Consider the following 24846-nt stretch of genomic DNA (forward strand, 5'->3'; position numbering starts at 1 on the left):
AAACACCCTCAAGTGAATTCAAACATACACAAGGCTGCTGTCAGATTGAGCAGAGTTACTTAGATCAAGACACCACAAACTCAATGCTGCCACACATTTGCGCAATATTTGTTGTAGTATTTGCTTTTTTTGGAAATTGCCTTCACAGCAATGACTTTACACAATTAAATTTAATCTTACTATTATAGCCACACCCTGTGTTTCACCATAGTCTTATCACTTTTTTTTTTTTTTATCCCCCACATTTTCTTCAGACTCAGCTCCTGGTTATTTCCTCCTATTAAAAAATAAATAAAATTTGTTTTCCAAAGGCACGGGTCTGCTACCAATCAATATCACTTGGAAAGAATATTAATCAGGTTCTTTAAAATATTTAAGGAAAATCGGATTAGCCATGGCAAGAACATTGGAAAACTCATGACCTCCTAATCTCTACTACAGGAAGAGACGGATTTCATCAATATGAACACATTCTGGCACACTTCTTGAACATTAGTCTTTTTGACTTGAATAACCAACATTGTATAGTTTACACTTTCATAGGTATCTCTCTAAAATTTTTCTATAAGGTAATTTGAAGCCAAAGCTGAAAGTGTTCCTGCTACACATCTTAGACTATTACATCTCTTCTTCCTTGTGCAAAAAGGGCAGAAACATTTGAGCTGTCATGATTTTCAACTACTCAATGAAGCCACAATGCCAACAAATCTCAGTTTATTAGTGCTTGAACTATAAAATTTCAAACATGTACCGTGTATGTGTGTGCACATGTGTGCACGGGCACATGCGTGTGAATGTGTGTATCTGGGCATAGTGGAGTGAGGCAGTTATTTGTGTCTAATTGTTCTCAGTAAAAAAGTTTTTTCAGCCTGCCCAAGACAACTATTCCAGCTAATCTGTGCTGGAGCCCTTGGGGACATTTGGAAGAGAGCAGAAGACCCTTCATTTCCAATTTCCCATTAGCCTAGAACCTCCTTACCTCTTCCAAATACCCTCAGCCTGGGCTGCAGAGGTTAGAACCTCCTCAGTGAGTAGGTTGCTTTTTCCACCTGGAGCGTGGGCTCCTGCTAGGACAGGAAATGGGCAACACATGAGAAAGGATGATTCCCTCTTTCTCTTAGAACTATACCCTGAAAAATCAGGAAAAAGAAAAGAGGCACAGGAAAGCTAACTCATATGCCAAGTTGGTGGGCAATAGAACGTAAGAAAGGTTATCAGGTGAGGACCTGGAATCAGGCTAGCTGAGATTGAATTCTGGTTCTAAGCTTACTTTATGGACCTAGACAACATCCATAAATTCCCCTATGCCTCCATTTCCTCATCTATAAAATGGGAATCATACTCCTTACATTATAGAGTTACTGGAACATTGCTTGGGACAAGATGAGCATTCAATGAATATTAACTACAATTATTACTAATGACTATCACCTATTGAGAGTGTACTACATTTCTAAGAGCCCAGTAATGTAGCACACACATCCCTTAGAATTCTTCCCATGAATTTCTACTTTCCAAAGTGAAATAAAATCTCAACTAGTTGTTTAATACTGATGTTTCCTTTCTTTGGCTAGCATAATCATTAGTTTATAGTACACATATCTATGTCATTCTAATTTTTTGTAATGGTAAATTTTACATTCTCTTATGCACCTGCAAATTCCTTGAATATAGAAAAGGAAAATTTGGCAAACATGAAAACAAATACATAGCCTTCACTCACCCCTACTACGTCTGCATTCTAGTCATTCTTCAGTGTCAACCAAGATAACTCACATCCTACCAGAAAAGACAGAACAGAAGCCAGTCATGACAACCCCTTCTACCCAACTTCTAAGCATAGTTACCGAGCCAAATATACCCAAGCTCTATGGCAGTAAGAAGGCTTGCATATTCTGCCAAGGGAGCCACAGCCATGACAGCAAGGCTGAAATGCTGGCGACCTTCCTGGAGACCCTGAGGGAGAGCAGTGTGGGTACTTGCGGAGCTGTCAGGGATAAAGTGGAGGGCCGATTTAAGGAACTGCACCTTCAGTGGGGATGCCTCATCTTTTTGTAAATGAAAGGGCAGTGTTTTCTTCCAACCTCCTTGGTGGCTTTCTTCAAGCTATCTCAGCTCAAGAGCCTGAATTTAATTCCAGATATTTTTCATTTGTGCCGTAAACCACTATAGGGACGACAGGAATTCAGGCCTAGGAATGAATGCTAAATTGCAGCATCTCCAAATTATCTACTGCCCTGGAAAGCCTACTTTGAAACCAGATTTTTAAAGGTAGTGCAATTTTGGAAGGGACCCACAATCCTTTTTTTTTTTTTTTTTGCATCACCAGGAAACAGCTTCTCTGTAATCCTTACTTAAAAAAAAAAAAGTCTCATGGGTTAATCTCCCTTAGGCAGGTACCATTACTGGTATTTAAAGTCCATAAGCAATTCAACTGCAATAAATAAACTAAAGTGATGATGATAATAATATTATAATGACCGCACACCATTACATTGTCAATGCCTTTTTTTTCATTCAGCTCTTTATAAAGTGCTTTCCTATATGATCTGGGCCTTCCCACTCCTACCACTATTTCCCACCAACCCTGATAAGGAAGCACTCTTTGTAACTCTGAGAAATGTCCAGTGGGATTATTTGGAAAGACATAATTGCAGCTACTGAGAAAGAGACTCAATGTAATTAAGATTAAATTAGGATAAAATTGTTTTCAGAGATTGATAATTGTACCCTGGGCTTTAAAATAACCAAACCTAAAACCTGTAACCTCACCCAGACCAAGGACAGGTTCATTCCCATACATCTGCTACTGTGTGTTAGTGTACCTTGGAGTGTGGCCAATCATAGTTTTGTGAAGGTTTTTCCTACACTGGCACACAATTATATTTATCTAAGATAGTTTATGTATTTGCAAATGATAGCACTTACAAGCACTGCAAGCTTCTATTGAGAAAATTAACTTGTGTGCCATCGCTGAAAATGCTGTTTCCTCCCTCTGGGAAGTGTCATCTTGATTGCTTTCTCATCTAAACTGCTCTATCCCCTCATTGCCTTGTTTTAATGCAACTCAAACTAGACTGCTAGCACTCATCAATAGCAATAATCCCCTCTTCCTTCGAGGCACAGAGCTAGAATACATTTTTCATCCTCCATTTGTCACCCTAGGGCAGTGCCTGTGACTGAGATCTTGACAACAGAACATAGACAAAAGTGATGGGTGTCATTTCCAGGCCTGAGATATTAGAACCTTCCACTCGTGATCCTGGCTTTTTTTTCCTGGATGAATGGAGAAGACTCTGAGGCCCTAGGGTAGGTTAGTGGAGACATTAGATGGAAGGACTGGGATCCCTGAATGACCATGTGGAGCCATCCCACATTGAACTATGATGTAAGCAAGAAATAAATTTTTGTTGGGTCAATACACAGGTTTGGCGGTGGAGGTGGGGGGAGGGTATGCTACAGAGGCTAGCATTATTTATCAAATACTGTTTTCTTACTCGCTTCTCTTTCCATTTCCACAGTCATCTCATACTTTCTTCCTTTCTTTCATTTAGTCTGCAAAGAATTATTGTGTGCTCAACATATGTGCTAGGAAAAGAGTACATTGCACTGTAACCATGTTCAAAGTAACCCAAATGAACAATTAAACACCTTACAATTTGATAAGCACAATTCTTTAGGTCTGCTAATTATTTAGGAGACATGTCAGAAAACTACAATCTGTTTCAGTAAGTTAAATTTTGTGGGAACACAGCCATGCTCATTCCTTTACATCCTCTTTGTGTAGTGACCTTAGAACCTGCAAGAAAGCAAGAATGACCAAGAAGGACTTGCAACCTGTAGCTTTCATGCTACACTGGCTGAGTTGAGTATTAATGACAGAGACTGGCCCGTAAATTTTAAATTATTTTCTGGTTCTTTACAGAAAAGGTTTACTGACTCCTGCCCTAAAGGATTTTAGAAAAGATTCTCAAAGAGGATGACACACAGCCAGATGTTACTCAACAATGAAGCCCAGAAGGGAGGACTAGAATCTGATCAAGCCCTAGATAAAAAATAAATCACTCAGCCTGACAGTGCTCTCCTTGTCCCAACTTCCAAATTATAGTGAGAAGGAGACAGTGGAGGAGAGGCTGAATAAAAGAACATAATGACATAGTCTCTCACATTCTCATGATGCTCAAATTCCAGGGATCCTCCAGATTTTGGTTCAAAAGTAAAACAACAGCCTAACCTCCTCCAGCTCAAATAGTGACAAGGTCAAAAAGTCTGAAGAAAGTTGGGAATGTGGTTAATCACAGCTGAATGCAATCTAGCAAAAACTGCAATCTAGCACCAGCTCAACACCCCTCTAGGAGAGAGCTGAATTATTATTTCCCCATCCTAATAAAAAAGACAGAAGAAGGAACTTACACTCTCTGGATAACGAACAAAACAAAACAAAACAAAATACTGTACTTCAGTCTCCACTCTTCTTTTATGCACAATATCCAGAAAAAAATTGTAAAAATTATGAGACTTGCAAAGAAACAGGAAAATGTGACCATATTGAAGAGAAAATATAGTCTAAAGAATCAGACCAGCAGATGACCAAACTATTGGACTTAGCAGAAAAGGGTTTGAAAATAACTATTATAAATATATAAAAGAATTTACAGGAAAAGATAGATGTAATGGATGAAGAGATGGGATTTTCTAGGATAGAAATGGAAACAATAAAAAAGAACCAAATGAAAAATAATTATAGAACTAAAAACACAATACCTAAAATTCTTTTAAAAATGGGCTTAATAGGGGCACCTGGGTGGCTCAGTTGGTTAAGCGACTGCCTTCGGCTCAGGTCGTGATCCTGGAGTCCCGGGATTGAGTCCCACGTCGGGCTCCCTGCTCGGCAGGGAGTCTGCTTCTCCCTCTGACCCTCCCCCCTCTCATGCTATCTCTATGTCATTCTCTCTCTCAAATAAATAAATAAAATCTTTAAAAAAAAAAAAGGGCTTAATAGCAATAAATTAATTATAAATGTGTACTGTTCAGATTTCACGCTATGGGGAGTAAAATTGACTAATAGCCTGGCTACTGTTTCTCTTGATCTATCTTGGCATTCACACCAAAACCATGCTTCCTATAGGCTACTCCCAGCCAATGGCATGACAGGGATATCAATATAGGCCCATTCCTATAAGTTGTTGGACTTCTCCAATGGGTGACTTTAGATTGAGTAACTCCCAGCAGCCTGGGAAAACTTGTTTATTTCTGTGCAAAAGTAAATTTCCTGTATAATCCTACTTCCTTTCCCTTCTCTCCCTCACAGGCATCAAACTTTAACCATGGTCTGAGGGTTCTCTCTACCTGCTCCTACTCCCTCATCTTTTATCATTCACAGACATTTCCCCAATATATCTTTGGAAGTCTGATCCCATCTTTGCATCTGCTTCTTAGTGGATCCAAACACAAGAGGATTGTACGCTTCAGAAGAAAGCATTAGTAAAATTAAAGACAAATCAATAGAGATTTTCCAGTCTGAGTCTCAGAGAGGGAAAAAGAATAGAGAGTATCCTGAAGGATCAAGTCAACTGGTCTATCAGACATGCAATTGAAGTCTCAGAGGGACAGAAGAGAGAAAATGTTTGAAAAGCTAATAGCTGAGCAACTTTCAAATTTGATTAGAAATATCCACCCCAGGGGCACCTGGGTAGCTCAGTCGGTTAAACATCTGCCTTTGGCTCAGGTCATGATCCCAGGATCCTGGGATAGAGCCCTACATCTCCGGGCTCCCTGCTCAGCTCAGCGGAGAGTCTGCTTCTCCCTCTGCCCCTCCCTCCTACTCATGCTCTCTCTATCAAAATAAATAAATAAAATACTAAAAAGAAAGAAAGAAAGAGAAAGAAAGAAATATCCACTCCAGAATCCCAGAAACTCAATGAATCTCAAGCAGGAAAAAAACAAAAACAAAAACAAAATAAACCCACAAACCAAACAATACTGGGGTACATCATGGTCAAATTGCTGAAAACCAAGACTAATTCTTATATGTAATAAATGAAGAGAAGACATTGCATAGAAAAACAATGATGGATATAATTGCTGACTTTTCATCAAAAGCCCAGTAGGCCAGATAGCCATGGAACAGTATCTTTGAAGTGTTGAGAAATAAGATTGTTGATCTGGAGTTTTATAACCAGCAATAATGCTCTTTAATTGTGGGGAGGAGATAGAGATGTTTTCAGACTGTCAAAATTGAGAGAGGTTATTGCCAGCAGACTCACAGGACAGAGGATGCCAAAGGAGATTCTCTAGGTTGAGGGAGGACCTTTAGTGGAGGATAGAGGCTCAGATCTACAGGAAACACTGAAGTTCACTAGACATAGTAAATACGGAAGTTTGTTTGTTTCCTTTTTCTCAATTTATTTGGTGGAATGTTGACCATTTAAAGCAAAAATGATGGCAGTACATTCTAGGGTTTAACATGTAGAAGTAAAAATACATGAGGATCATGGCAGCCAAGTTTAGAGAGGGTGGATGGAGGTATATTGCTGTAAGAGGTGTACTAGTGTAGGTACATTGTAGGCAACATACACATTGTTGCTTTATATATGAAGTGGTGTCATGTTATTTCAAACTAGACAGTGGTGAGGTGGAGGATGTATATTGAGGTCCTACAGAAAGCACTAGAAAAATAAAACAAAGGCATAAAATTAAAAACAACAAAAACAATAACATGTAATGACTACAATCTTTTGACCGTGATCTGCAATAAGAAATACTATATATCTATCACTACCAATATACAAGTTCTCCACAATGCTCTCATACACACAAACACACATATAACAGGAAAAAAATTATTCAAAGCAATACTTAGGATTACTAAGTGCAATTAATATTTTTTACTTTTTCGTTTTTTTAACATCAATCATTACCCACTGAATCAATTTTACTACCAAATTCTTACAGTGGATCACAACTTGAATTTGGAAAAACACTGTTCTACAGCATCTGCTATACAGCAAACTATTTACTTAAATTTTTTTCATTTCCTTTTGTTAATTAATGTTTATCAAAAAATTGCATGAAGACTATGTTATTCCCATTTTAGAAATGAGGAAACAGAAGTGGAGAGATTAACTAACATTCTTAAGATTGTAAGGCTGGTAAGTGAAAATGGGATTATTTCAATGTAGATCTAAGTCTAAGTGCTGTGCTTTTAACCACTATATCTCACTACCCACTACCTCCACCTTGGTCGCTACATGTGGGGGCCTAGGGACTGGGATGGATGCATGTAATTATATGCATTTTTCTTGAATGAAAGACTAGTTTTTATCTGTAAACTTAAAAAAAACAAAAAACAAAAAACCTTAAGTATCAAAGTCCTACTCAGCCCTAATTTACAGTTTGTTTTCTCATACTAGATAACTAAAATCTGTTCACATTATTTGAGCAGATGCTTTAAAAGGTTCCAGTCACTCAACCATGATAAAACTCTAACCTTCAAGGCTTCATATCCTATACTTTTCTTTGTATATGTTATTGGTGAGTGGGTGGCAACAGAAATCTACAAAACATGTAAATGAGAAACTTTAATCTACTGAGGCTATTTTTCAGTTCTAAGATTCTATAAACCTATAATTCTAATCAAGGACCCAGCCACCTGCCATTCTATAACTAAGCCACAAGATAGGCAGTTGTCTAAATTGCTCAGAAAGTTATACAAAGACAGAGGTTCCTTTGTTTCTTTGTTAGTCTGCCCTGAAGTTTTGCAAGGCTTGATGTTAATTAAAGTCTCTTGGTACAATTTAACCATATTCCTCTTAGTTTATTGTCTATCATATAGATAGAATAACCTAGCTTTCCTTAGGATAATCATTTTTTTCAAATACTTATATAATTGAAAATAACGATTCACTATTTAGTTTTTACCTCACTAGACTAAATAAATACAGTCTCCTTAATCTTCCCCAGTTGGTTTGATTTTCTCTGTAATCATTTTGATAGTGCCTCTTAGTTTCTCCACATGCACTTTAAAGGGTGGAACCCCACATTGATTGCATTACTCTAATAAGGGCCTGACCAATGCCAACTACGGCTAGAGGATCTGCCCTTCTTGCCTGCTGTGCTCTTGCTAAAAGAGAGTTGGGTATTATATTAGCATTTCTGAAACAATTGTTGCCAGTTTTCTGGATGTCATCAGCTGAGGTTTAATCTCACTCATACCAACTGCGTTGAGCCAACTGAACCAATGCCTTGCATTCTCTGTTTTGAAATATCTGCTCATATGCTTTTATGACATTTAGATTTCTTCTTTCTTGAATTTTCTTCCTCCTGGTTTGGTTACTTTTTTATGTTTCTCTCTATTGTGACATTATTGTTTTTATTGATTTCAGGAATTTATACTAAGGATTTCAACTCTTGTGTTTGTCTATGTATTTTTTTTTTAAGTTTGTATGTAATTGAATATATTGGCTGTTTTTCCTTTATCTTTTCTTCCATTGTTTTTATGGAAAGTTCTTTTCCAAGATCAACCAATAATTATTTATACTTGTTTTAACTGTTTTAAGATTTCACACTTTCTTACAATCAACTTTTTACTCATACAACATTGATTTTGCTATTTATCCTAGGGTGAGATACAGTAAAAATCTTCTATGTGTGTGTGAGAGTTCGCCAACTTTTCTAATTCATTTCTTTTCCATTGGTTTCTAGTACTTTCTTTATATGAAATTCTTGCATAATGACATGTTTCATTGTTATCTGTTTATATATTACAAAGCATCAATATACTTACATATAAAATGCTCATAAGAAATAAACCACCTATAGAAATATGGACAAAGACTACTCATGAAAGGAGAAATAAAATTTCTTATAAACATGAAAAATATTTATCTTTATAGCTAAAGAAGTAAAAAAATAGAATCGTATATGACTTCTACTGAATAAGGAAGATTTTTTTAAATTATTATAACGTTATGGCTGTTGAAATCGTTTTAAAATGCATGCTTTCAAACACTGCTCCTGGGGTTCTTTTTCCTAATATTTTCTTTTGATAATTTTTGAATTTTCAGAAAATTTCAATGTATAGTACAATACAATGAATATTGTATATCAACTATATTCAGTCGTCATCATTTGCCACACTGATTTTCTCTCTCTCTCTCTCCATATATGCATATCTGTGTGTTTATGTATATACATACATGTATGTGTACATATACACATATAATATGCATAATTTCTTGCTGAACTATTTGAAAGCTAGTTGCAAACATCATGATACTTCAGGTTCAAAGATTTTAACTTGCAGCTGGAGGTGTTTCAAACATGAACAAAACCTCACAAAAGCAATTTGGAAAGATGTATCAAAGCCTTCAAGACATGAAATCAGCATAATAATTTCACATTTAAGCATTTGTTCAAAAAATATTTTATTTTCATTCCTCAATCTGAGCCTCCTTTTTTTATTACATCCATTATAACATTAGTTCTTATTTATGATTTTATAGAAAACTACTCAAATTACTACAAAGAAGGTATATAAAATTACTTCTAGCTTTTGACACTAATGGAATACATGTATGTGATAGCTTTTTTCCAGAAATGTGTTCACATATTCATTTAACCCACTAATATGTACTAAGCACTTTACTATACCAAAAGAGAGAGGATGTGGACTTACTCTCAAAGAGTTTATTATCATGAGTGGCTTTTTGGGCTATGCCTAAAAATTTACACCTTGCTTAAAAGGGGAAAGTAGTGAAGGATTTTAGATATAGGTCTAATCTGATTTGCATTTCAGAATAATTCCAAAGATAGTTTCAGTGTTAAATTAGATGGGAAAAATATTTGTTAAGAAAAGTAGTTGGGAGGCTGTTGCAGTAGCCCAGGTAGTTGAAATAAGAGAAGTGGACAGATTCAAAAGAAATTAACTGGAAAGACTCAATAGGAGATGAAGGTTTGTTGAACATTTTTTTTTTGAAGATTTATTTATTTATTTATTTATTTGAGAGAGAGAGGGAGTGAGCAGGGGGAGCAGCAGAGGGAGAGGGAGTTGTAGAAGGAGAGAAGCAGATTCCCCACTGAGCGGGGAACCTGACATAGGGCTCCATGTCATGGCCCAGAGATCGTGACCTTGAGATCATGACCTGAGCCGAAGTTGAGTTGGACACTCAACCAACTGAATCACCTGGTGCCCCAGGTTTGTTGAACATTTGAGTTACATGAAAAGGAGGACTGAAACTTCCCTTCATGGTTTCTTAATTTGGGTTACTTGCCGATGGTGGTGCCATCCATGGTTAGAGAGGCAGGAACCTAAAGTCAGGAGAGGATAGCGAGTATAATCGTGAGTTCAGTTTGGTGCCTGCGAGACGCTCAGTAGGCTGGAGAGTAGTTGTGGCTTGCTCTGGAGATATGGTAAGAGTTATGGAATTAGATAAAAATACGGATTTAGAAGACATCAGTGTATCGTCAGGAGTTAATGCTGTGGGAGTAAATGAGATCATCCAAGAACAGAGTAGAAATTGAAGAAGAAAATTGAAGCTGGATTTCCAGAAAACATTTTAAAAGTAAACAGGAAAACAAAAGTAGAAAATGTAGACAACAATTTAAATAATCGAGGGAAGGAAGGTCTTCCTAAAAGCAAATTAGGACATTTTAAAAGTAAACAGGAAAACAAAAAAATAGAAAATGTAGACAACAATTTAAATAATCTAGGAAAGGAAGGTCTTCCTAAAAACAAATTAGGACACTCAGAAATCATAAAGGAAATGACAGCTGTATTTTAATTAATTCATTATTTAATTAATAATTAAACAATTCATTAATTAAACAATTCATTATTTAATTAATAATGAATTTTAGTTTTTTTTATGACAAGTGACACCACTGAGCAAAGTTAAAAGGTAAACAACTGAAGAGTAGCACAATATGTCACCACAAAATATGTCACTTTGGCATAAGGATTATTTGGAGGTGAAGGCAATTGAGATAAAGCAGATATAAGAAAAGCTCTCTGTTCTCCCCCTATTTGCATAAAAGCAAGACATAAATTTGTAAAGCTGACCCACCCCCCAGGAAAGACAGAAGTTAATTATTGGAGACACTCCAGACCCTTATCAGTCCAGAGAGAACACCCAAGAAATCTAGATAACAAAATTTACTGACTAGCCCCTATCTTCCATTAGCGCACCCATGTATTTATCTTCCAACAGTTGCTCCCCCGCAAAATCCTTTTCCTTTGTCTAGTCACTTCTGCAAGAATTTTTTGTTCTTTCATTAAGGTGCTATGTAAGGCCAAGTTCTTACCACCTCTTTGAGTTACTCATCACTGCATACTCCCATGTGTATGTGCAATTCACATGTTTGTAAACATCTTTTCTTTTCCTCTTGTTAACCTATCTTTTGTCAGTTTAATTTATAGGGCCTCAGCCAATAGACCTAAGGTGGGTACAGGGAAACAATTTTTCCTCTCCTATATCACATACTGTAACATATATGATAAAAACTCCTACAAAATCACAAGCAGAGAACTAATGCCCCAAAGGAAAAATGGAAAAATATATAAACAAATACATATACCAGAAAGGGAATTTCAAAAGACAGTAAACTAATGAAAATATATACAACCTAGCAAGAGTTGGAGAAATGCCAATTAAAGTAATGGTGGGATTCCATTTTTCATCCATTAAACTGGCAAAAATTAAGGTATGTTCAATTTCAGCGAAGAGGTAAGGAAACGAATGTGCCCACTCAACATGTGGCTGATGGAGTTGTAAATTACCATTTCATTTTGGGAAACATAGCAACATATCTTAAAATGTAAAACACATGATGAAACAATGTCAATTTCATACTTGCAAGAAACAAAAGCACCAAAATTTTATGTGTGTATGTGTAAATATATGTGTGTTTGTTAACTGTATATTTATTTAAAATATGTATATGTAAGAATATTTATTGTAGCATTTTTGAGTAATTGCAAAAATGGGTTGATTGTTCAAAAATAGAGAAATACTTGAATTAACTATGAATCATTTATAGTACAGAATATTATGCTACTATAGATGCAATTGGTGGGATCTAGATTAGCTGGCTAGAAGAGATGTCCTGATGAATTAATAAGTGAAAAACAGCAAATGTCAAATTTATGTGTATAAGTCGATTTCATCAGCACACAGCTTCCCCATATATGAGAACATGCATTTAGTTTTATTGTCTAAGCATACAGAAAAAGAAATGTGAGGAGGGGCATCCATCAAACTACTAACGTTTATTTTTCAGAGGAGTCAAAATGGATTGGATGGAATAGGGAAGATTATCAACTTTTTCTCTATAAACCCGTGGATGGTTTCAAACCTTCCTTATATTAATTTTTTTTAATTAAACTAAAAACTGCAAGAACAACATACAAAATAGTAACTCAAGAACTGCCAGAAAATTAACAGACACCAGTGATTTTTTTTCATTTTTCTATATTTTATATTAAAGTGTAAGTACAAAATATAAGAACATTGTTCAAGTAAAAGCACATATCTCATTTCACTACTTAACAAAAAAATTATTTTCGTATCAGTGGTCCTAATTTGCACCTAAGTCGTTCTTGCCAGCGTAGGATTCAGACATGCTGGGGCATGCACAGACTCACAACGACTGGGGGTTGATTTCCATGAGGAACTTCAAAGAACTCCTAAGAAAATCCCTCTTAAACAAGTGAGAGTGGACACTTACTTTTGGTCCAACAGTGCAGGGAGGAGTTCAATGATTTGGAGCACGGTGTATGGAAAGAAGGTGACCATAACCTCCTCACTATTTAACGTTTTCTTACCCAGTTGAGCAGGCGAGGTTGTACAAGATGCGGACCAGTGTGGGAGAGGTGGCCCTGCAGTGGGTGCTGACATGGTGGGATTTCAGGGGCATTAGCAGGAAGCGCCCCTCATACCAGTAGCAGCCCAGCAGTCTCACTGGTGGGCACAGGAGCACCGCGGTGACACTGGAAGCTTCATCAGGTGTCTACAGGCTCTGCACCCACAGCAGCAAGATTCAGAGCAGAGGCAGGGTCTGCTTAAATAACTAGCATTGGAGGCAGCAGCGAGACCCCTCACTGTTACACTTTATTCACTTATTGTGGAGTCTTTCTCCACACTTCCATGGTCTTCTTCGTTATCATCTTAAACGGATAAATAATATTTTATTGGTATATGTAGTTTATTAATCTTTTTTCTTTTTCACTTTTTTCTAGTATTATAGAAGTTTATACATACAGCTTTGTTTTGATGTTCAATTATTTTCCCAGAACAAATTTCCAAGGGTGAGCTAATGGGTTCCTTGTTTTCCCAAAACATTGAACCAAGTTAGCCTACCATCAGCAATGTTTGAGTTATCCAGCTTTTGTCACAAATGGGACAGTTAGGCATTGTGGTTTATATTGAATACATTTTAATTGAGTATCTGCTATGTGATCAAACCCCAAAATTCTCTTCAGGGAGCTTAGATTCCATGGAAGGAGGCTGGTTTACTAGACATAAAGTCATTTTCAGTGTCACTTCGGCTTCATGTTCTTGGTTATATGTGAAGGCGATCACCAGTCCGTGTTTCTTGGCTGCCTATCATTGCAGTTGTGTGAACTGCTGATTTGTGTCATTTTTTCCATGTATTACATGAGTTCATAATGTGAAGTCTCATAAGATGCCCTGCAGCTTCAATTTCCCTCCAACTTCCCATGTGGCCTCCTGGGTCCTGGGATGATTGTCTTCAGAAATCACTGCCCTGTCACCACCCCATAAAAAATTTACTCGCAGCTAAGAAAAATCCACCTGCCATGGGATCCTGTTTCCCCTGCTTGCAGACCCTCCACTTTCCATTGGGTCTTTGGGAGACACTGTCCCCGTCTTCTTCTTTGCCTGGGGAAGCAATTTCTGTCCTTGTCACTGAGCTTATTTTCTAGGACAGCTCTCCCAATACTTTGCACATCCAGAGCTGTATCCTCTTTGTTCTTCCTTCTTCCTTTCTCCCTTCTGATGAAAGGAGCCTGGTAGAAGACAGATTGCCTGGGTGACCACATCCTGCCCTCCCCTCGGGCCATTCCAATTCGTCAGTCCCCAGAGCCTTGCCAGATTGAGGCGAGCGTCAGGTCAGCCCCCTTCTCCCTGTGCATGGGAAGTGCAATGGGGAGATCCCAGGCGGATTCCCCACCACACCAACCCCACTCCCACTTGGAAGCGGGTCTTCCTCTGCTCCCACGGCCCCCACGTGGAGAAGAACCGGTCTACTGCTTTCACTTCTCCTTTGAAGGTGTTCATCATAGATGATAGCCTCTGTGTGTCATGTTTGATGTGATCCTTTCCCATCTGCTGACCTAAGTTACTTTGTTCTCATTGTTGTACATGTGTTTACAATTTTTTATGTAGCCAAATCTGTCAGTCTTTTCCTTTGTGATTTCTTCTGTCACTTCAAAGGAAAAAAAGAAAAAATAATGGCTTCTCCAGATATCTGTCCGGCAATAACTTCTACTTTCTGCTAAGTTTTCTATTATCTATCACGTTAGCCAGTTAAAATGTATTTTGATCAGGGAGGTATGAAATTGGGGTATTAAATTGATTTTTTTTTCCAAAAAAAAATGTTAGTTAAGTATCCTAAATAAAGAGTATCAAATAATTCTTTGCTGTTCTTTTGAGATCTCTCTTGTTATCTATTATATCCTTAAACACAGTATGCTCATTTCTGAACTATGCTGTCCCATTTATCTACATGCTTATTCAGGGAAGACCTAGCTCTACTTTAATGTTCCATTTTGCAAAATACTAGTTAATGTTCTTAATCAAGCATGGTGGTGTTAAGCGCATGAGCACCAGAGACAGACAGCCTAGATTTGAACCACGGCTCAGCAACTTATTAGTCATCATGTGAACTTGGCCAAGTTATCTAACCTCCCTTGGCCTCAGTTTCCTTATCTGTAAAATGAGGATAATAAAGACATGTATTTGTTTTCTATGATGATTAAATGAGTTATTTACTGTATATGAATCCTTTAGCATAGTGCCTGCCGTATAGTAAGTGCTGAATAAATAGGATCTGTTTCTGCACATACAAAATATACTCATCAAATTCAAAAATCTTACCAAGATTTTTGAGTCAGGTTATCCTCAACCTATAAACTGATTGAAAGAAATAGAAGCCTTTCTGATTTATTATTACTTTCAAGGACAACAATATGCCTCTCCATTCATCATCTTTAATATTCAGTAAAGTTTTACACTTTTGTTTATAGTAAATAAGATGTGCAACTCTCTTATAGGAATACTTATTCTTAAATCATTTAGACACCATGTGATTATTCTGACATGGGATAAAGAGCTCTAGTGATTTATAGATACTTGTTTTGCATTCATTGTTTTGCTTTCTTGATGCCTATACATTTTTCTTCAGATTATTCCTTTTAGTTAGAAGACAATCATAGGGGGCACCTGGGTCACTCAGTCATTAAGCGTCTGCCTTCAGCTCAGGTCATGATCCCAGGGTCCTGGGATCGAGCCCCACATCAGGCTCTCTGCTCGGCCGGGAGCCTGCTTCTCCCTCTCCCACTCCCCCTGCTTGTGTTCCCTCTCTAGCTGTCTCTCTCTCTCTGTCAAATAAATAAAATAAAATCTTTAAAAAAAAAAAAAAGACGACAATCATATTATCTAAAAAAAATGACATTTTAATTTTGTTTGCAAATATTAATTCTTCTAGTTTCTTAATATCCCCTTGCAGTGACCAGAACTTGAAAAACAACATTGAACATATACAAGAATGGTCATTTTATTTTCTTACTGATTTAAAAGAGGAAGTTTCTAACAGGAGAAAGGACAATTTGGAACAAGACTTGACATTTGCTTGGTACTGATGGTATCTCTTACTAGCTTGAAACACAGAACAAATCCCACAATTTCTCTGCACCCCAATTTCTTCATCAACAAGACAAGGTATGAACACTTATCAGCATTACAGGACTAACTGAGACATCATATGTAAAGTGCCTGGTACTCACAACACCCAGGACATTTTAATTCCATCAGAGTACATTATTTATCTATTAAGAAAATCTATTTTTCTATTCCTAAATTTCTAATGTTTCTATTACAAATGGATAGTTCTTAAATGTACTTACTTTGTGATTAAAATCCAACTTGAAAACCATTACAGTTTTATGTCCCCTGGCATTTATGACTTATTTCCAACCCCTAAAAATACATGTGTTTCATAATTATGCAATAAATATTTGCTGACTATTTCATTGAATGAATGAGCTCAGTTAATTGAAAAAAAAAACTAAAATTTTTTTGTAGGTAATTCATAAGCAGCAGTTCACAGCTGAATACCCCTTTCTTTGTCAAGTCTAGAAAAAGGAACTTGGAAACGTAATAAGTACACATATACACATATATATACATTTTATATGTATTATTCAGAGACAAAGTTTTTTTAAGAGGAAGAAAAGTTTTGTTTACTTCGGGAAAAATGAAGACACTTTTTAAAAAATTGTTTTACTTGTATTAACGTACTTGAAAAAATTATAACGAATTTTGTTCATCAGGTACTACTAACACAGAAAAAGGATTAAATTGGTCCTTATGGTTATATTTAATTTACATTATGTTTGCTCACTACTAAAGCATTTACACTTTCACCTTGAATTTCATCATATCACATCTTCCCTAAAATAGCTACTGTTCCGGTTACTTTTCTCTTGATGACTTATAGATAATACCAACCAACATGTTAAGACCCAGTGGGGGAAAGTGAGAGAAAGGCCATAAAAAGGGAGAGTAAAAAAACAGAAGAAATAATATCGATGACCAAATTTGGAATCTGTGTATTTTCTTAGTAATAGTAGGTCACTGCACAGTATCTCAAAGGCTTCGTTTTTCCTTTGACTACCTGTCATGGAGTACTGACCATGTACCAAGCAGTTGCCATGCACTTACTCCTTTCATTCTCACCTCCATTATGAGATGCAGGTACTCCTCCCTTCATCTGCAGTGGACTGAGGCTCCGTGAGATTAAGTTACTAGCCTGAGGTCACACCGCTGCTTTCCGCCAACGGAGGCGAGAGTTGAAGCCAGATCTAGCAGACTTCGGGTCCATACTCATACCTCCATGCTGTGCAGTCTCTTCAGGAGGGACTGCATCTGTGTGGAGGTCATGCCCTTGTCTGGAAACAAACACAGTCACAGATCTATCGGCAGCAGCGAAGTGAGCCCTGGACACTAAGCTATTTCTCTGTTTCCCTCACACACAGCATCTCAGACAGATGGGCAGATTTGAAATGTCTATGCTCTATCTAGTAAACACAAATTCCGAGGTGGTGGCTACCTCTGGGAAGAGAGGCAAGAGGGGCTGGTTAGAGTCAGGGGAGGAACACACAGGGAGATACAAGTTACTGATACTAGTCTGGTCCTTAGGTTATATGGTGGTGTCACGTGTCATCATTATATTATTATACTCCAGTATGTATCAAATTTTATATAAAAATATAATCTTAAACCATTAGACAAAGCAAAAACAAAAATCCTCTGGGCACATCTCAAAGGTAAAGAACATGAGCAGTCAATGAACAATTCCTTTTCTCTCCACCCCACCTCGTTCTATAGTGACCAAAAGTATCTCAACCAGGCCAAGCACCTGATTCTTTCCTCCTGACAATCACAGCCTCCTGGTCCGAAGACCTGAGAGTCACCAGACCAGATTTTTGGAGATTATTTATGTTGGAAAGTAATACAAAATGTTTTTCTTTAAGAACTAGCCCTCTTTTAATCAAAGTGTCATGAGGCAAAGAAAAAAAGAATTGGAGAAAACAGCCTGTTTCACTGTCACCAATTCCTAAAGACTGCACTGAAGGGCAAGGACCATGCTGTCTCTCCCTCTTGCATCACCCGCAAGCACCCAGGGCAAGGCCATGCACTTAGTAGGAGGGCCATTGATGTTTATGCATCAATGTATAAATGGATGAGTCAAGTTTCGCATTTCCATAGAAAATTTTAAATGTCACTCTTCTCAAAATTTGACCGTGCTGCTCAACCTACTAAAAATGTCACCATGAACCGCCCACAAACACAATCTTGCATGAATATCCCCTGTGTTCCCCAGATCCTTTGTGACCTATAGACACCATTGTTGAACATGAGTCATGCTTCTACCACTGCTCCCACACAACTGGTATTTTTAATGCCCCAGCATTTCCTGAAGTCGAACCCTCAGGAAATGGTTTTTGCAATAATGACCTCACCTTCCCCATGTTCCCCTCACCCTACCACAGAATCCCAGAATAAATGAACAGGTGTCCAAATACCTAGAATTACCCAAGAAACTTTACAACCTGTCTTCTGTTTCCTATCGAAGTCACGAGGATAACCTCTTATCCTTTGGAGTTTGACAGGAATGTGTCCATGAACTAGACACACCCATATTTGTGCATTATTTATATCTAGATACAGTTTATTCCTAAAACTGGCAAGTGTCTCTACACACCAGAACTCGATCATTATAACATAGTGGTTAAAGTTACAGGCGCCAGGGTCCAACAGCCCTGAAGATCAAATTTTGACTCTGACAGTAACTATGTGCTTTCAGGAAACTCATTTAGCCTTTCAGAGCGACACTATTCTCATCTGTAAAATGGGAATGATAGAAGAAACAATGTCCTGGAATGTTGCGAGCATCAAATAATATGACCCTTGTAAACTGCTAATCTCTGGTCTGACTCACAGGAAATGCTCCGTCCTTGCTAATGGTTATTATTGTGTCAAGTTTTCCCAGACCTCAGGCCAGGTCAATGTCTCTCAGACATCATTTCTTGTTTTGTGGTCATTGTGCCCACTCAGGGTCTTCAGGTGTCCAGATACCTTCAGAAGCTTACCTGGCTCACTCCATTCTTGAGCACTGCCCGGCCACTGTGTGAGAATCGGAAACCAAGGGAGACGAAAGGGGGAGAAGAGAGCTGATCAAACCACCTAGTCTCACCTACCCAGGTTCAAAGCAAACAAAGAAGTTGCCACATGAGAGCAGGAGAGGAGCTGTTTACCCAGGGAGGCTCCTTTGAACCCTCCTAATAAAACCACACTTCTTTGGTAAAGAGTATGTTTGTCTTACACTTTTTTTTTTACAGAGAAACCGAATAGTAAAGATGATGTTGAAAACCTGCCATTCCCACCAGACCATCTGATAAGCTTCCCGAGGGACTTTTCGAGGCTGTCCAAACAGCACGGGACAGAGTAACCTCAAGAGGATGCCCCGTTGTGCAGCCAAAGGGCAATGGCTCTGGAAATCGGATTCAAACAGCTCAGGTGCAAGGGGAGAGAGGGCGCAGGGTATACGACCCCAAGCCACCAACCCACAGCCCTGCAGGGGAGCACATACGAAGCTTTCCGGGAAGAATTGCTCCGGTGGGGGGCGGGCAGATACGAAGAAAAGGACCCCACAGCACTGCCGGGAGACACAGTGGAAGTCAGCACACGCTGGCCCTGGCAACCAGCTCCAGACCAGCTCAGGCTGAGCAAAACCTTTCTCTGCACACGGCATGAAAGCAGACTCCTCAGAGGCTCGGGCTCCATGGAGGCTAAGGATCAACAACAAAAAGACACAGACCTCTCTTCTAAATGATGTTTCACAGCCATCAAACAGCCATGAAAGGCCCTTCAAAGGAGCAGCCCATAGATGTGGGCTGGTGGGAGGCGCTCCCAGCAATGTAGACACATTGGCAGTCCCGGGAAGGGGAACACAGCCCCTGGGGTCTCTGTATTTATGAAGGGCAGCATTTCACATAACAAATATTCCATGCATAATCTTTACTTGGCATAATTTTTTCTGGACCCAATAATGAGTGTTACTCACTGTCCTGAGGTCCTAATTATTGGGAAAATAAAATGGCTAATACTTCTATAAATCAGCAAGTAGGATCAGTATGATGGACAAGGAGCCCTCCAATTTACATTAGGAGATTTGCTCTGTGTGACCTTGAGCATGCTGTGCTCTTCAGTTTCCTCACCTATAAACCTTTTCTTTAGAGGACATCTTATGGGTTCTTTGGAATACTCCTACCCTAATTTATTTATTTTTTTCCTTTTAAATTTTTTAGGTGAGGTTTAGCACACATGCAATAAAGTGTACGAAGAGATATATTTTTCTTTGAATTTTACACCTTTCAGGGAGTGGAAATGATGGTGGGAAGATGTTGATTCTCTCCTTGTATCAGCACTAAAGGACATTTTATAGATGGACAGCTAGATAATCAAAGGTACAGAGAATGTGTCTGTCCGTTGTATCACTCAGAACTCCCAAGTCTTTTCATTAAGATAATAAGCTTCTGCACAGCAAAGGAAACAATCAACAGAACTAAAAGACAACCTTCAGAATATGAGAAGGTATTTGCAAACGACATATCTGATAAAGGGTTAGTTTCCAAAATATATAAAGAGCTTATAAAACTCAGCACCCAAAAAACAAATAATCCAGTTTAAAAAATGGGCAGAAGATATGAGCAGACATTTCTCCAAAGAAGACAGAGATGGCTAGCTAACAGACACATGAAAAGATGTTAAACATGACTCATTATCAGGAAAATGTAAATCAAAATCACAATGAGGTATCTCCTCACACCTGTCAGAATGGCTAAAATTAATAACAGAAACAATAGGAAACAACAGATGTTGGCAAAGATGTGGAGAAAAGGGAACCCTCTTACACTGCTGGTGGGAATGCAGGCTGGTGCAGCCACTCTGGAAAACAGTATGGCAGTTCCTCAAAAAGTTAAAAAATAGAACTACCCTACCATGCAGCAATTGCACTACGAGGGATTTACCCAAAGGATATAAAAACACTGATTTGAAGGGATACGTGCAACCCAATGTTTATATCAGTATTATCAACAATGACCAAGTTATGGAAAGAGCTCAGATGTCCATCGACTGATGAACGGGTAAAGAAGTTGTGGTATACACACACACACACACACACACGCACACACACACACAATGGAATATTACTTAGTCATCAAAAAGAATGAAATCTTGGGCACCTGGGTGACTCAGTGGGTTAAGCATCTGCCTTTGGCTCAGGTCATGATCCCAGAGTTCCAGAATTGAGTCCCACATCAGGCTCCCCACTCATCAGAGAGTCTGCCTCTCCCTCTGACCCTCCCCCCTCCCATGCTCCCTCTCTCTCTCTCCAATAAATAAAATCTTAAAAAAAAAAGAATGAAATCTTGTTATTTGCAATGACGTGGATGGAGCTAGAGCATATTATGCTAAGTGAAATAGGTCAGAGAAAGACAAATACCATATGATTTCACTCATATGTGGAATTTAAGAAACAGAAGAGATGAACATAGGGGGGAAAAAAAGAGAGGCAAACCAGAAAACAGACTCTTAATCATATGAAACAAACTGAGGGTTGCTGGGGGGAGGGGGATTGGGGAGTGGGAGGTGGGTTAAACAGGTGAAGAGTATTAAGGGGGGATTGGGGAAGGGGTGGGTTAAATAGGTGAAGGGTATTAAGGGGGGCACGTGTGATGAGCATCAGGTGTTGTATGTAAGTGATGAATCATTAAATCCTACACCTGGAACCAATATTACACTGTATGGAACTTAAATAAAAACTTTGAAGAAAAAAAATATTTTGAAAGCTTACTATCGTACCTAAAATTGGAAATTTATATAATTAAGAAATTAAGAAAAGGAAATTATTTAGAGAAGAAATAATCTCTTAATGGTTACTTGATAAACAGTTTGGCATTAAAAAAAATCATGCCAATAAATACAATCTTTGTAACTTCATTTTGACTAAAAAAATTATATTGTGTCATGTATTTAATCAATCGTCTTTTTAAAATTAATTTTTATTTTTAATTTTTATAAATATCACTTGAGTTCAACTTCTATTATCTTCACAAGAGGGGGACAAGAGCTTGTCTATATATTCAGCCTAATAATTGTTCATATATATTTATGTATTATGAATGAAGTCCCCTTAAATCAACTTCTCTGTGGTAAGCAATGATTGTTCTTTAAGTCTCATGGATTCTCTTCTGAGTCCATTTCTGTTTAAAGTCCCCTTAACTTTCCTCATTAAAATATTCGACTAAAAAAAAAAAGAAAAAGAACTCCTAAGTCCTGGTTCATAATGGCCAGTCCAATGTTTAGTCTCAGAGCGTCCTGCAGTGATCTCACGGGGCAGCTCTCCATGATGGGGACAGTCTTGCTTAAATTAGGGATAAGAGTGGATAGAAGTACTAGTCTGAAAAAAGATTTTTTAGGTCACAAGCAAATGCCCTAAAAAGACAAGTACCAACATGTCTGGAAAATTATGATTCCCTTTGACCTTCAAGATCTACCATAATTCAATGGCTATTATTATTGGGTGCTTTATTGTTTGCTAAGCATGCACAGAGTTTAACATGGATTATCTCATCTAATCTTCAAATAACCTACGAGATAGATACTCATTTTATGGAAGAGGAACCTGAGGTTCCGGGAGATTAAGCTACTTTCCCCACGTCATGGATGGAGAGTGGCAGAGCTGGGATTTGAATCCAGGTCCACAGATTTTACCACGACATTATTTGGTTTTCCACAAGCCGCTTCCACCTTACTCTACAACCAAGGCACTGCCACGCCCTGGGAAAATGCTAACCAACCCAGCCAGATTGCGTGCTTCGCTTCTGTCGCTGTTGGTTTGGCCTCTAGCTTGGCGTGTCTTACCCTCCACTCTGCTATCCAAATCAATCCTTCAAGACTTAATCAAATACCTTCCCCCAGCCATCCTCTCCTCTGAATCCATGTAAAAAGTTGCCAGTCTACTCCTCTGGGATCTCTGTCATTTTTTAAAAATGTGTATGTTATTCATTCAATAACATACACATTTATTGTTCTTTCACCTCAAATAATTGTCAACTAGTAGAGGACAGAAACTATGTTGTCTTCTTTTTCTTTTTTTCTTGTATCTCCCAAATTATCAATCATGGTACAAAATTTTAAATCAAATAATGGGGTTCGGTACGATGGATATGAAAATCATATAACATTAGAGTCATATCTTGTATTTGTTGGCTGAATTTTCCTCTTCATTTATTTCCCAAGCATTTGACCCACTTTTCCCCAGAATAAATCATCTTTAAAAGTTCTTTCCCTCGTAAGACCATAACATTCCGTCTTGCATGCTGAGACATCATGTGTGTGTGAAAAACATATGTTGATAAAGTGAGGGATGTAGGAGAATAGCCCATTAGACTTTGCAACCAGGATGGCACGGCTTGCATGCTAAGCAGCAAACCTGTCTGGTCAATGAGCACCTTTCTCAGGCTGCACTCAACCTGCTGTGCAGACAACTTAGGGAGAGAACACTTGAATTGCATTCGTAAAGTAATACCTACTCCCTCTTCCCTTTGGATTGCTTGCTTATAGTCTGAAATTGCTGAACAGGTTCTGCTGGTTTTTCTTACCCATTTGCCAAGCTTGAATCAAGAAGGGAGAGTCCAAGGTTCACCCAACTGTAAACAGTCCCTCCCTCAAACTGGAGAGTCTGCACAGGAGTGGAGGGCAGAGGGAGGAAGGTTTCTGGATGTAATCTATGAGAGAAACATATTAAATGTGTACCGTCCTACAGGCCTGAACAGAGGAAAAAGTGAAGATAAAACAATTTCATGGAGAATAGTGGTCAAATTGATTTCATTCAGTTTTTTGGCAAAGCATGAAGGTCAAAATAATTGGACTTCTGACCTTTGCTTTAGCCACAGCCACAACCCTAAAACATTCTCTATCGTATGTAAACATTATTTGGAAGTTACAAAGAGCACAAGCACAGCCTAGTAAGCTAGACATTAACAAAAGATAGTTAAGGAAGTCAGTGAACCGGGCAGGGTTAGGTAGCCTTGAAATAAACACCTGAGACTGAGCTCCAAATTCTCAGCTCCAATACATTCAATTCACTCACATGTACTGGGTGCTACTTTGCCCCAGGCTCGTGGACAACACTGGACAAGTTCAGACTCTAGTGTCTAGGAGCTGCAGTCTGGCTACACGCATAAACATGGACACAGCCACCATAGCACAACGAGGCCAGGCAAACACAGAAGGCAAGCAGGAGAAAAACTGCAATGTTTTCCATTTTTAAAAACACTACTCACCCATTACGGGTCTTCGTTTGGGTTCATTTTAGGTTTTTTAAGTCTACATACCTAAACTTCAGGCTCATTTTTGCCTTTCCCTGGCCATAAGATAGGAGTCCAAGCACATCACCAATTGGACCTCGGTTTCCTCATCTGTAAAATTAGAGTGCTGGTGTGGACCAGGGTTTAGCAAATCCAGCTCCAACCTGTTTTGTTAATAGCTTTTATTAGAACACACCCACGCCCATTCATTTACATATTGTCTGTGGCTGCTTTCATTCTACAGCAGCAGCAGAGTAGTTGTGACATAAGGTTCACAAAGCCTAAAATATGATGTACTATCTTAGCCCTTCACAGAAATGTTACCTGACCCCTGGCATAAACCATCTCGTCCAGTGGTTCACAACATCGTATGTGGACGGATAAAAGCTTTGAAAGCTGAAAATAACCACACAAATGTAAAAAATTAATCAAAAGATGCATGCTGGTTCCAGGAAGATAGTAATTCCACATGTTTATTCTCATCAACAGCAAACATTTATTCCAATGGGTCTCAACTCTGGATTCACATTAGAATCAACACGAGTTTTTTTTGTTTGTTTGTTTGGTTTTTTTCTGGTAATGTCATTGCCCAGGACTCAGTGTCTAGAGTTTCCGATTTAGTTGGCATGGAATAAGGACCTGGTACCAGCATTTTTTTTAAGTTTTATGTA

General features: G+C 38.3%; 1 long non-coding RNA gene across 1 annotated transcript; it reads right to left on the minus strand.

The window, feature by feature from the left end:
- Positions 1 to 12514: 12514 nt before the first annotated feature.
- On the minus strand, positions 12515 to 24328 carry LOC145721867 (uncharacterized). Its single transcript, XR_014145839.1, has 4 exons — positions 24203 to 24328; positions 23468 to 23593; positions 16974 to 17185; positions 12515 to 14442 (listed from the first exon to the last, which is right to left on the minus strand). It is a non-coding gene; the product is annotated as an uncharacterized LOC145721867 (long non-coding RNA).
- Between the last annotated feature and the right edge of the window lie 518 nt (positions 24329 to 24846).

This window comes from Leptonychotes weddellii, chromosome 5 (genome assembly GCF_054177405.1).
Source record: "Leptonychotes weddellii isolate Sample4059 chromosome 5, ASM5417740v2, whole genome shotgun sequence".
NCBI lineage: Eukaryota > Metazoa > Chordata > Mammalia > Carnivora > Phocidae > Leptonychotes > Leptonychotes weddellii.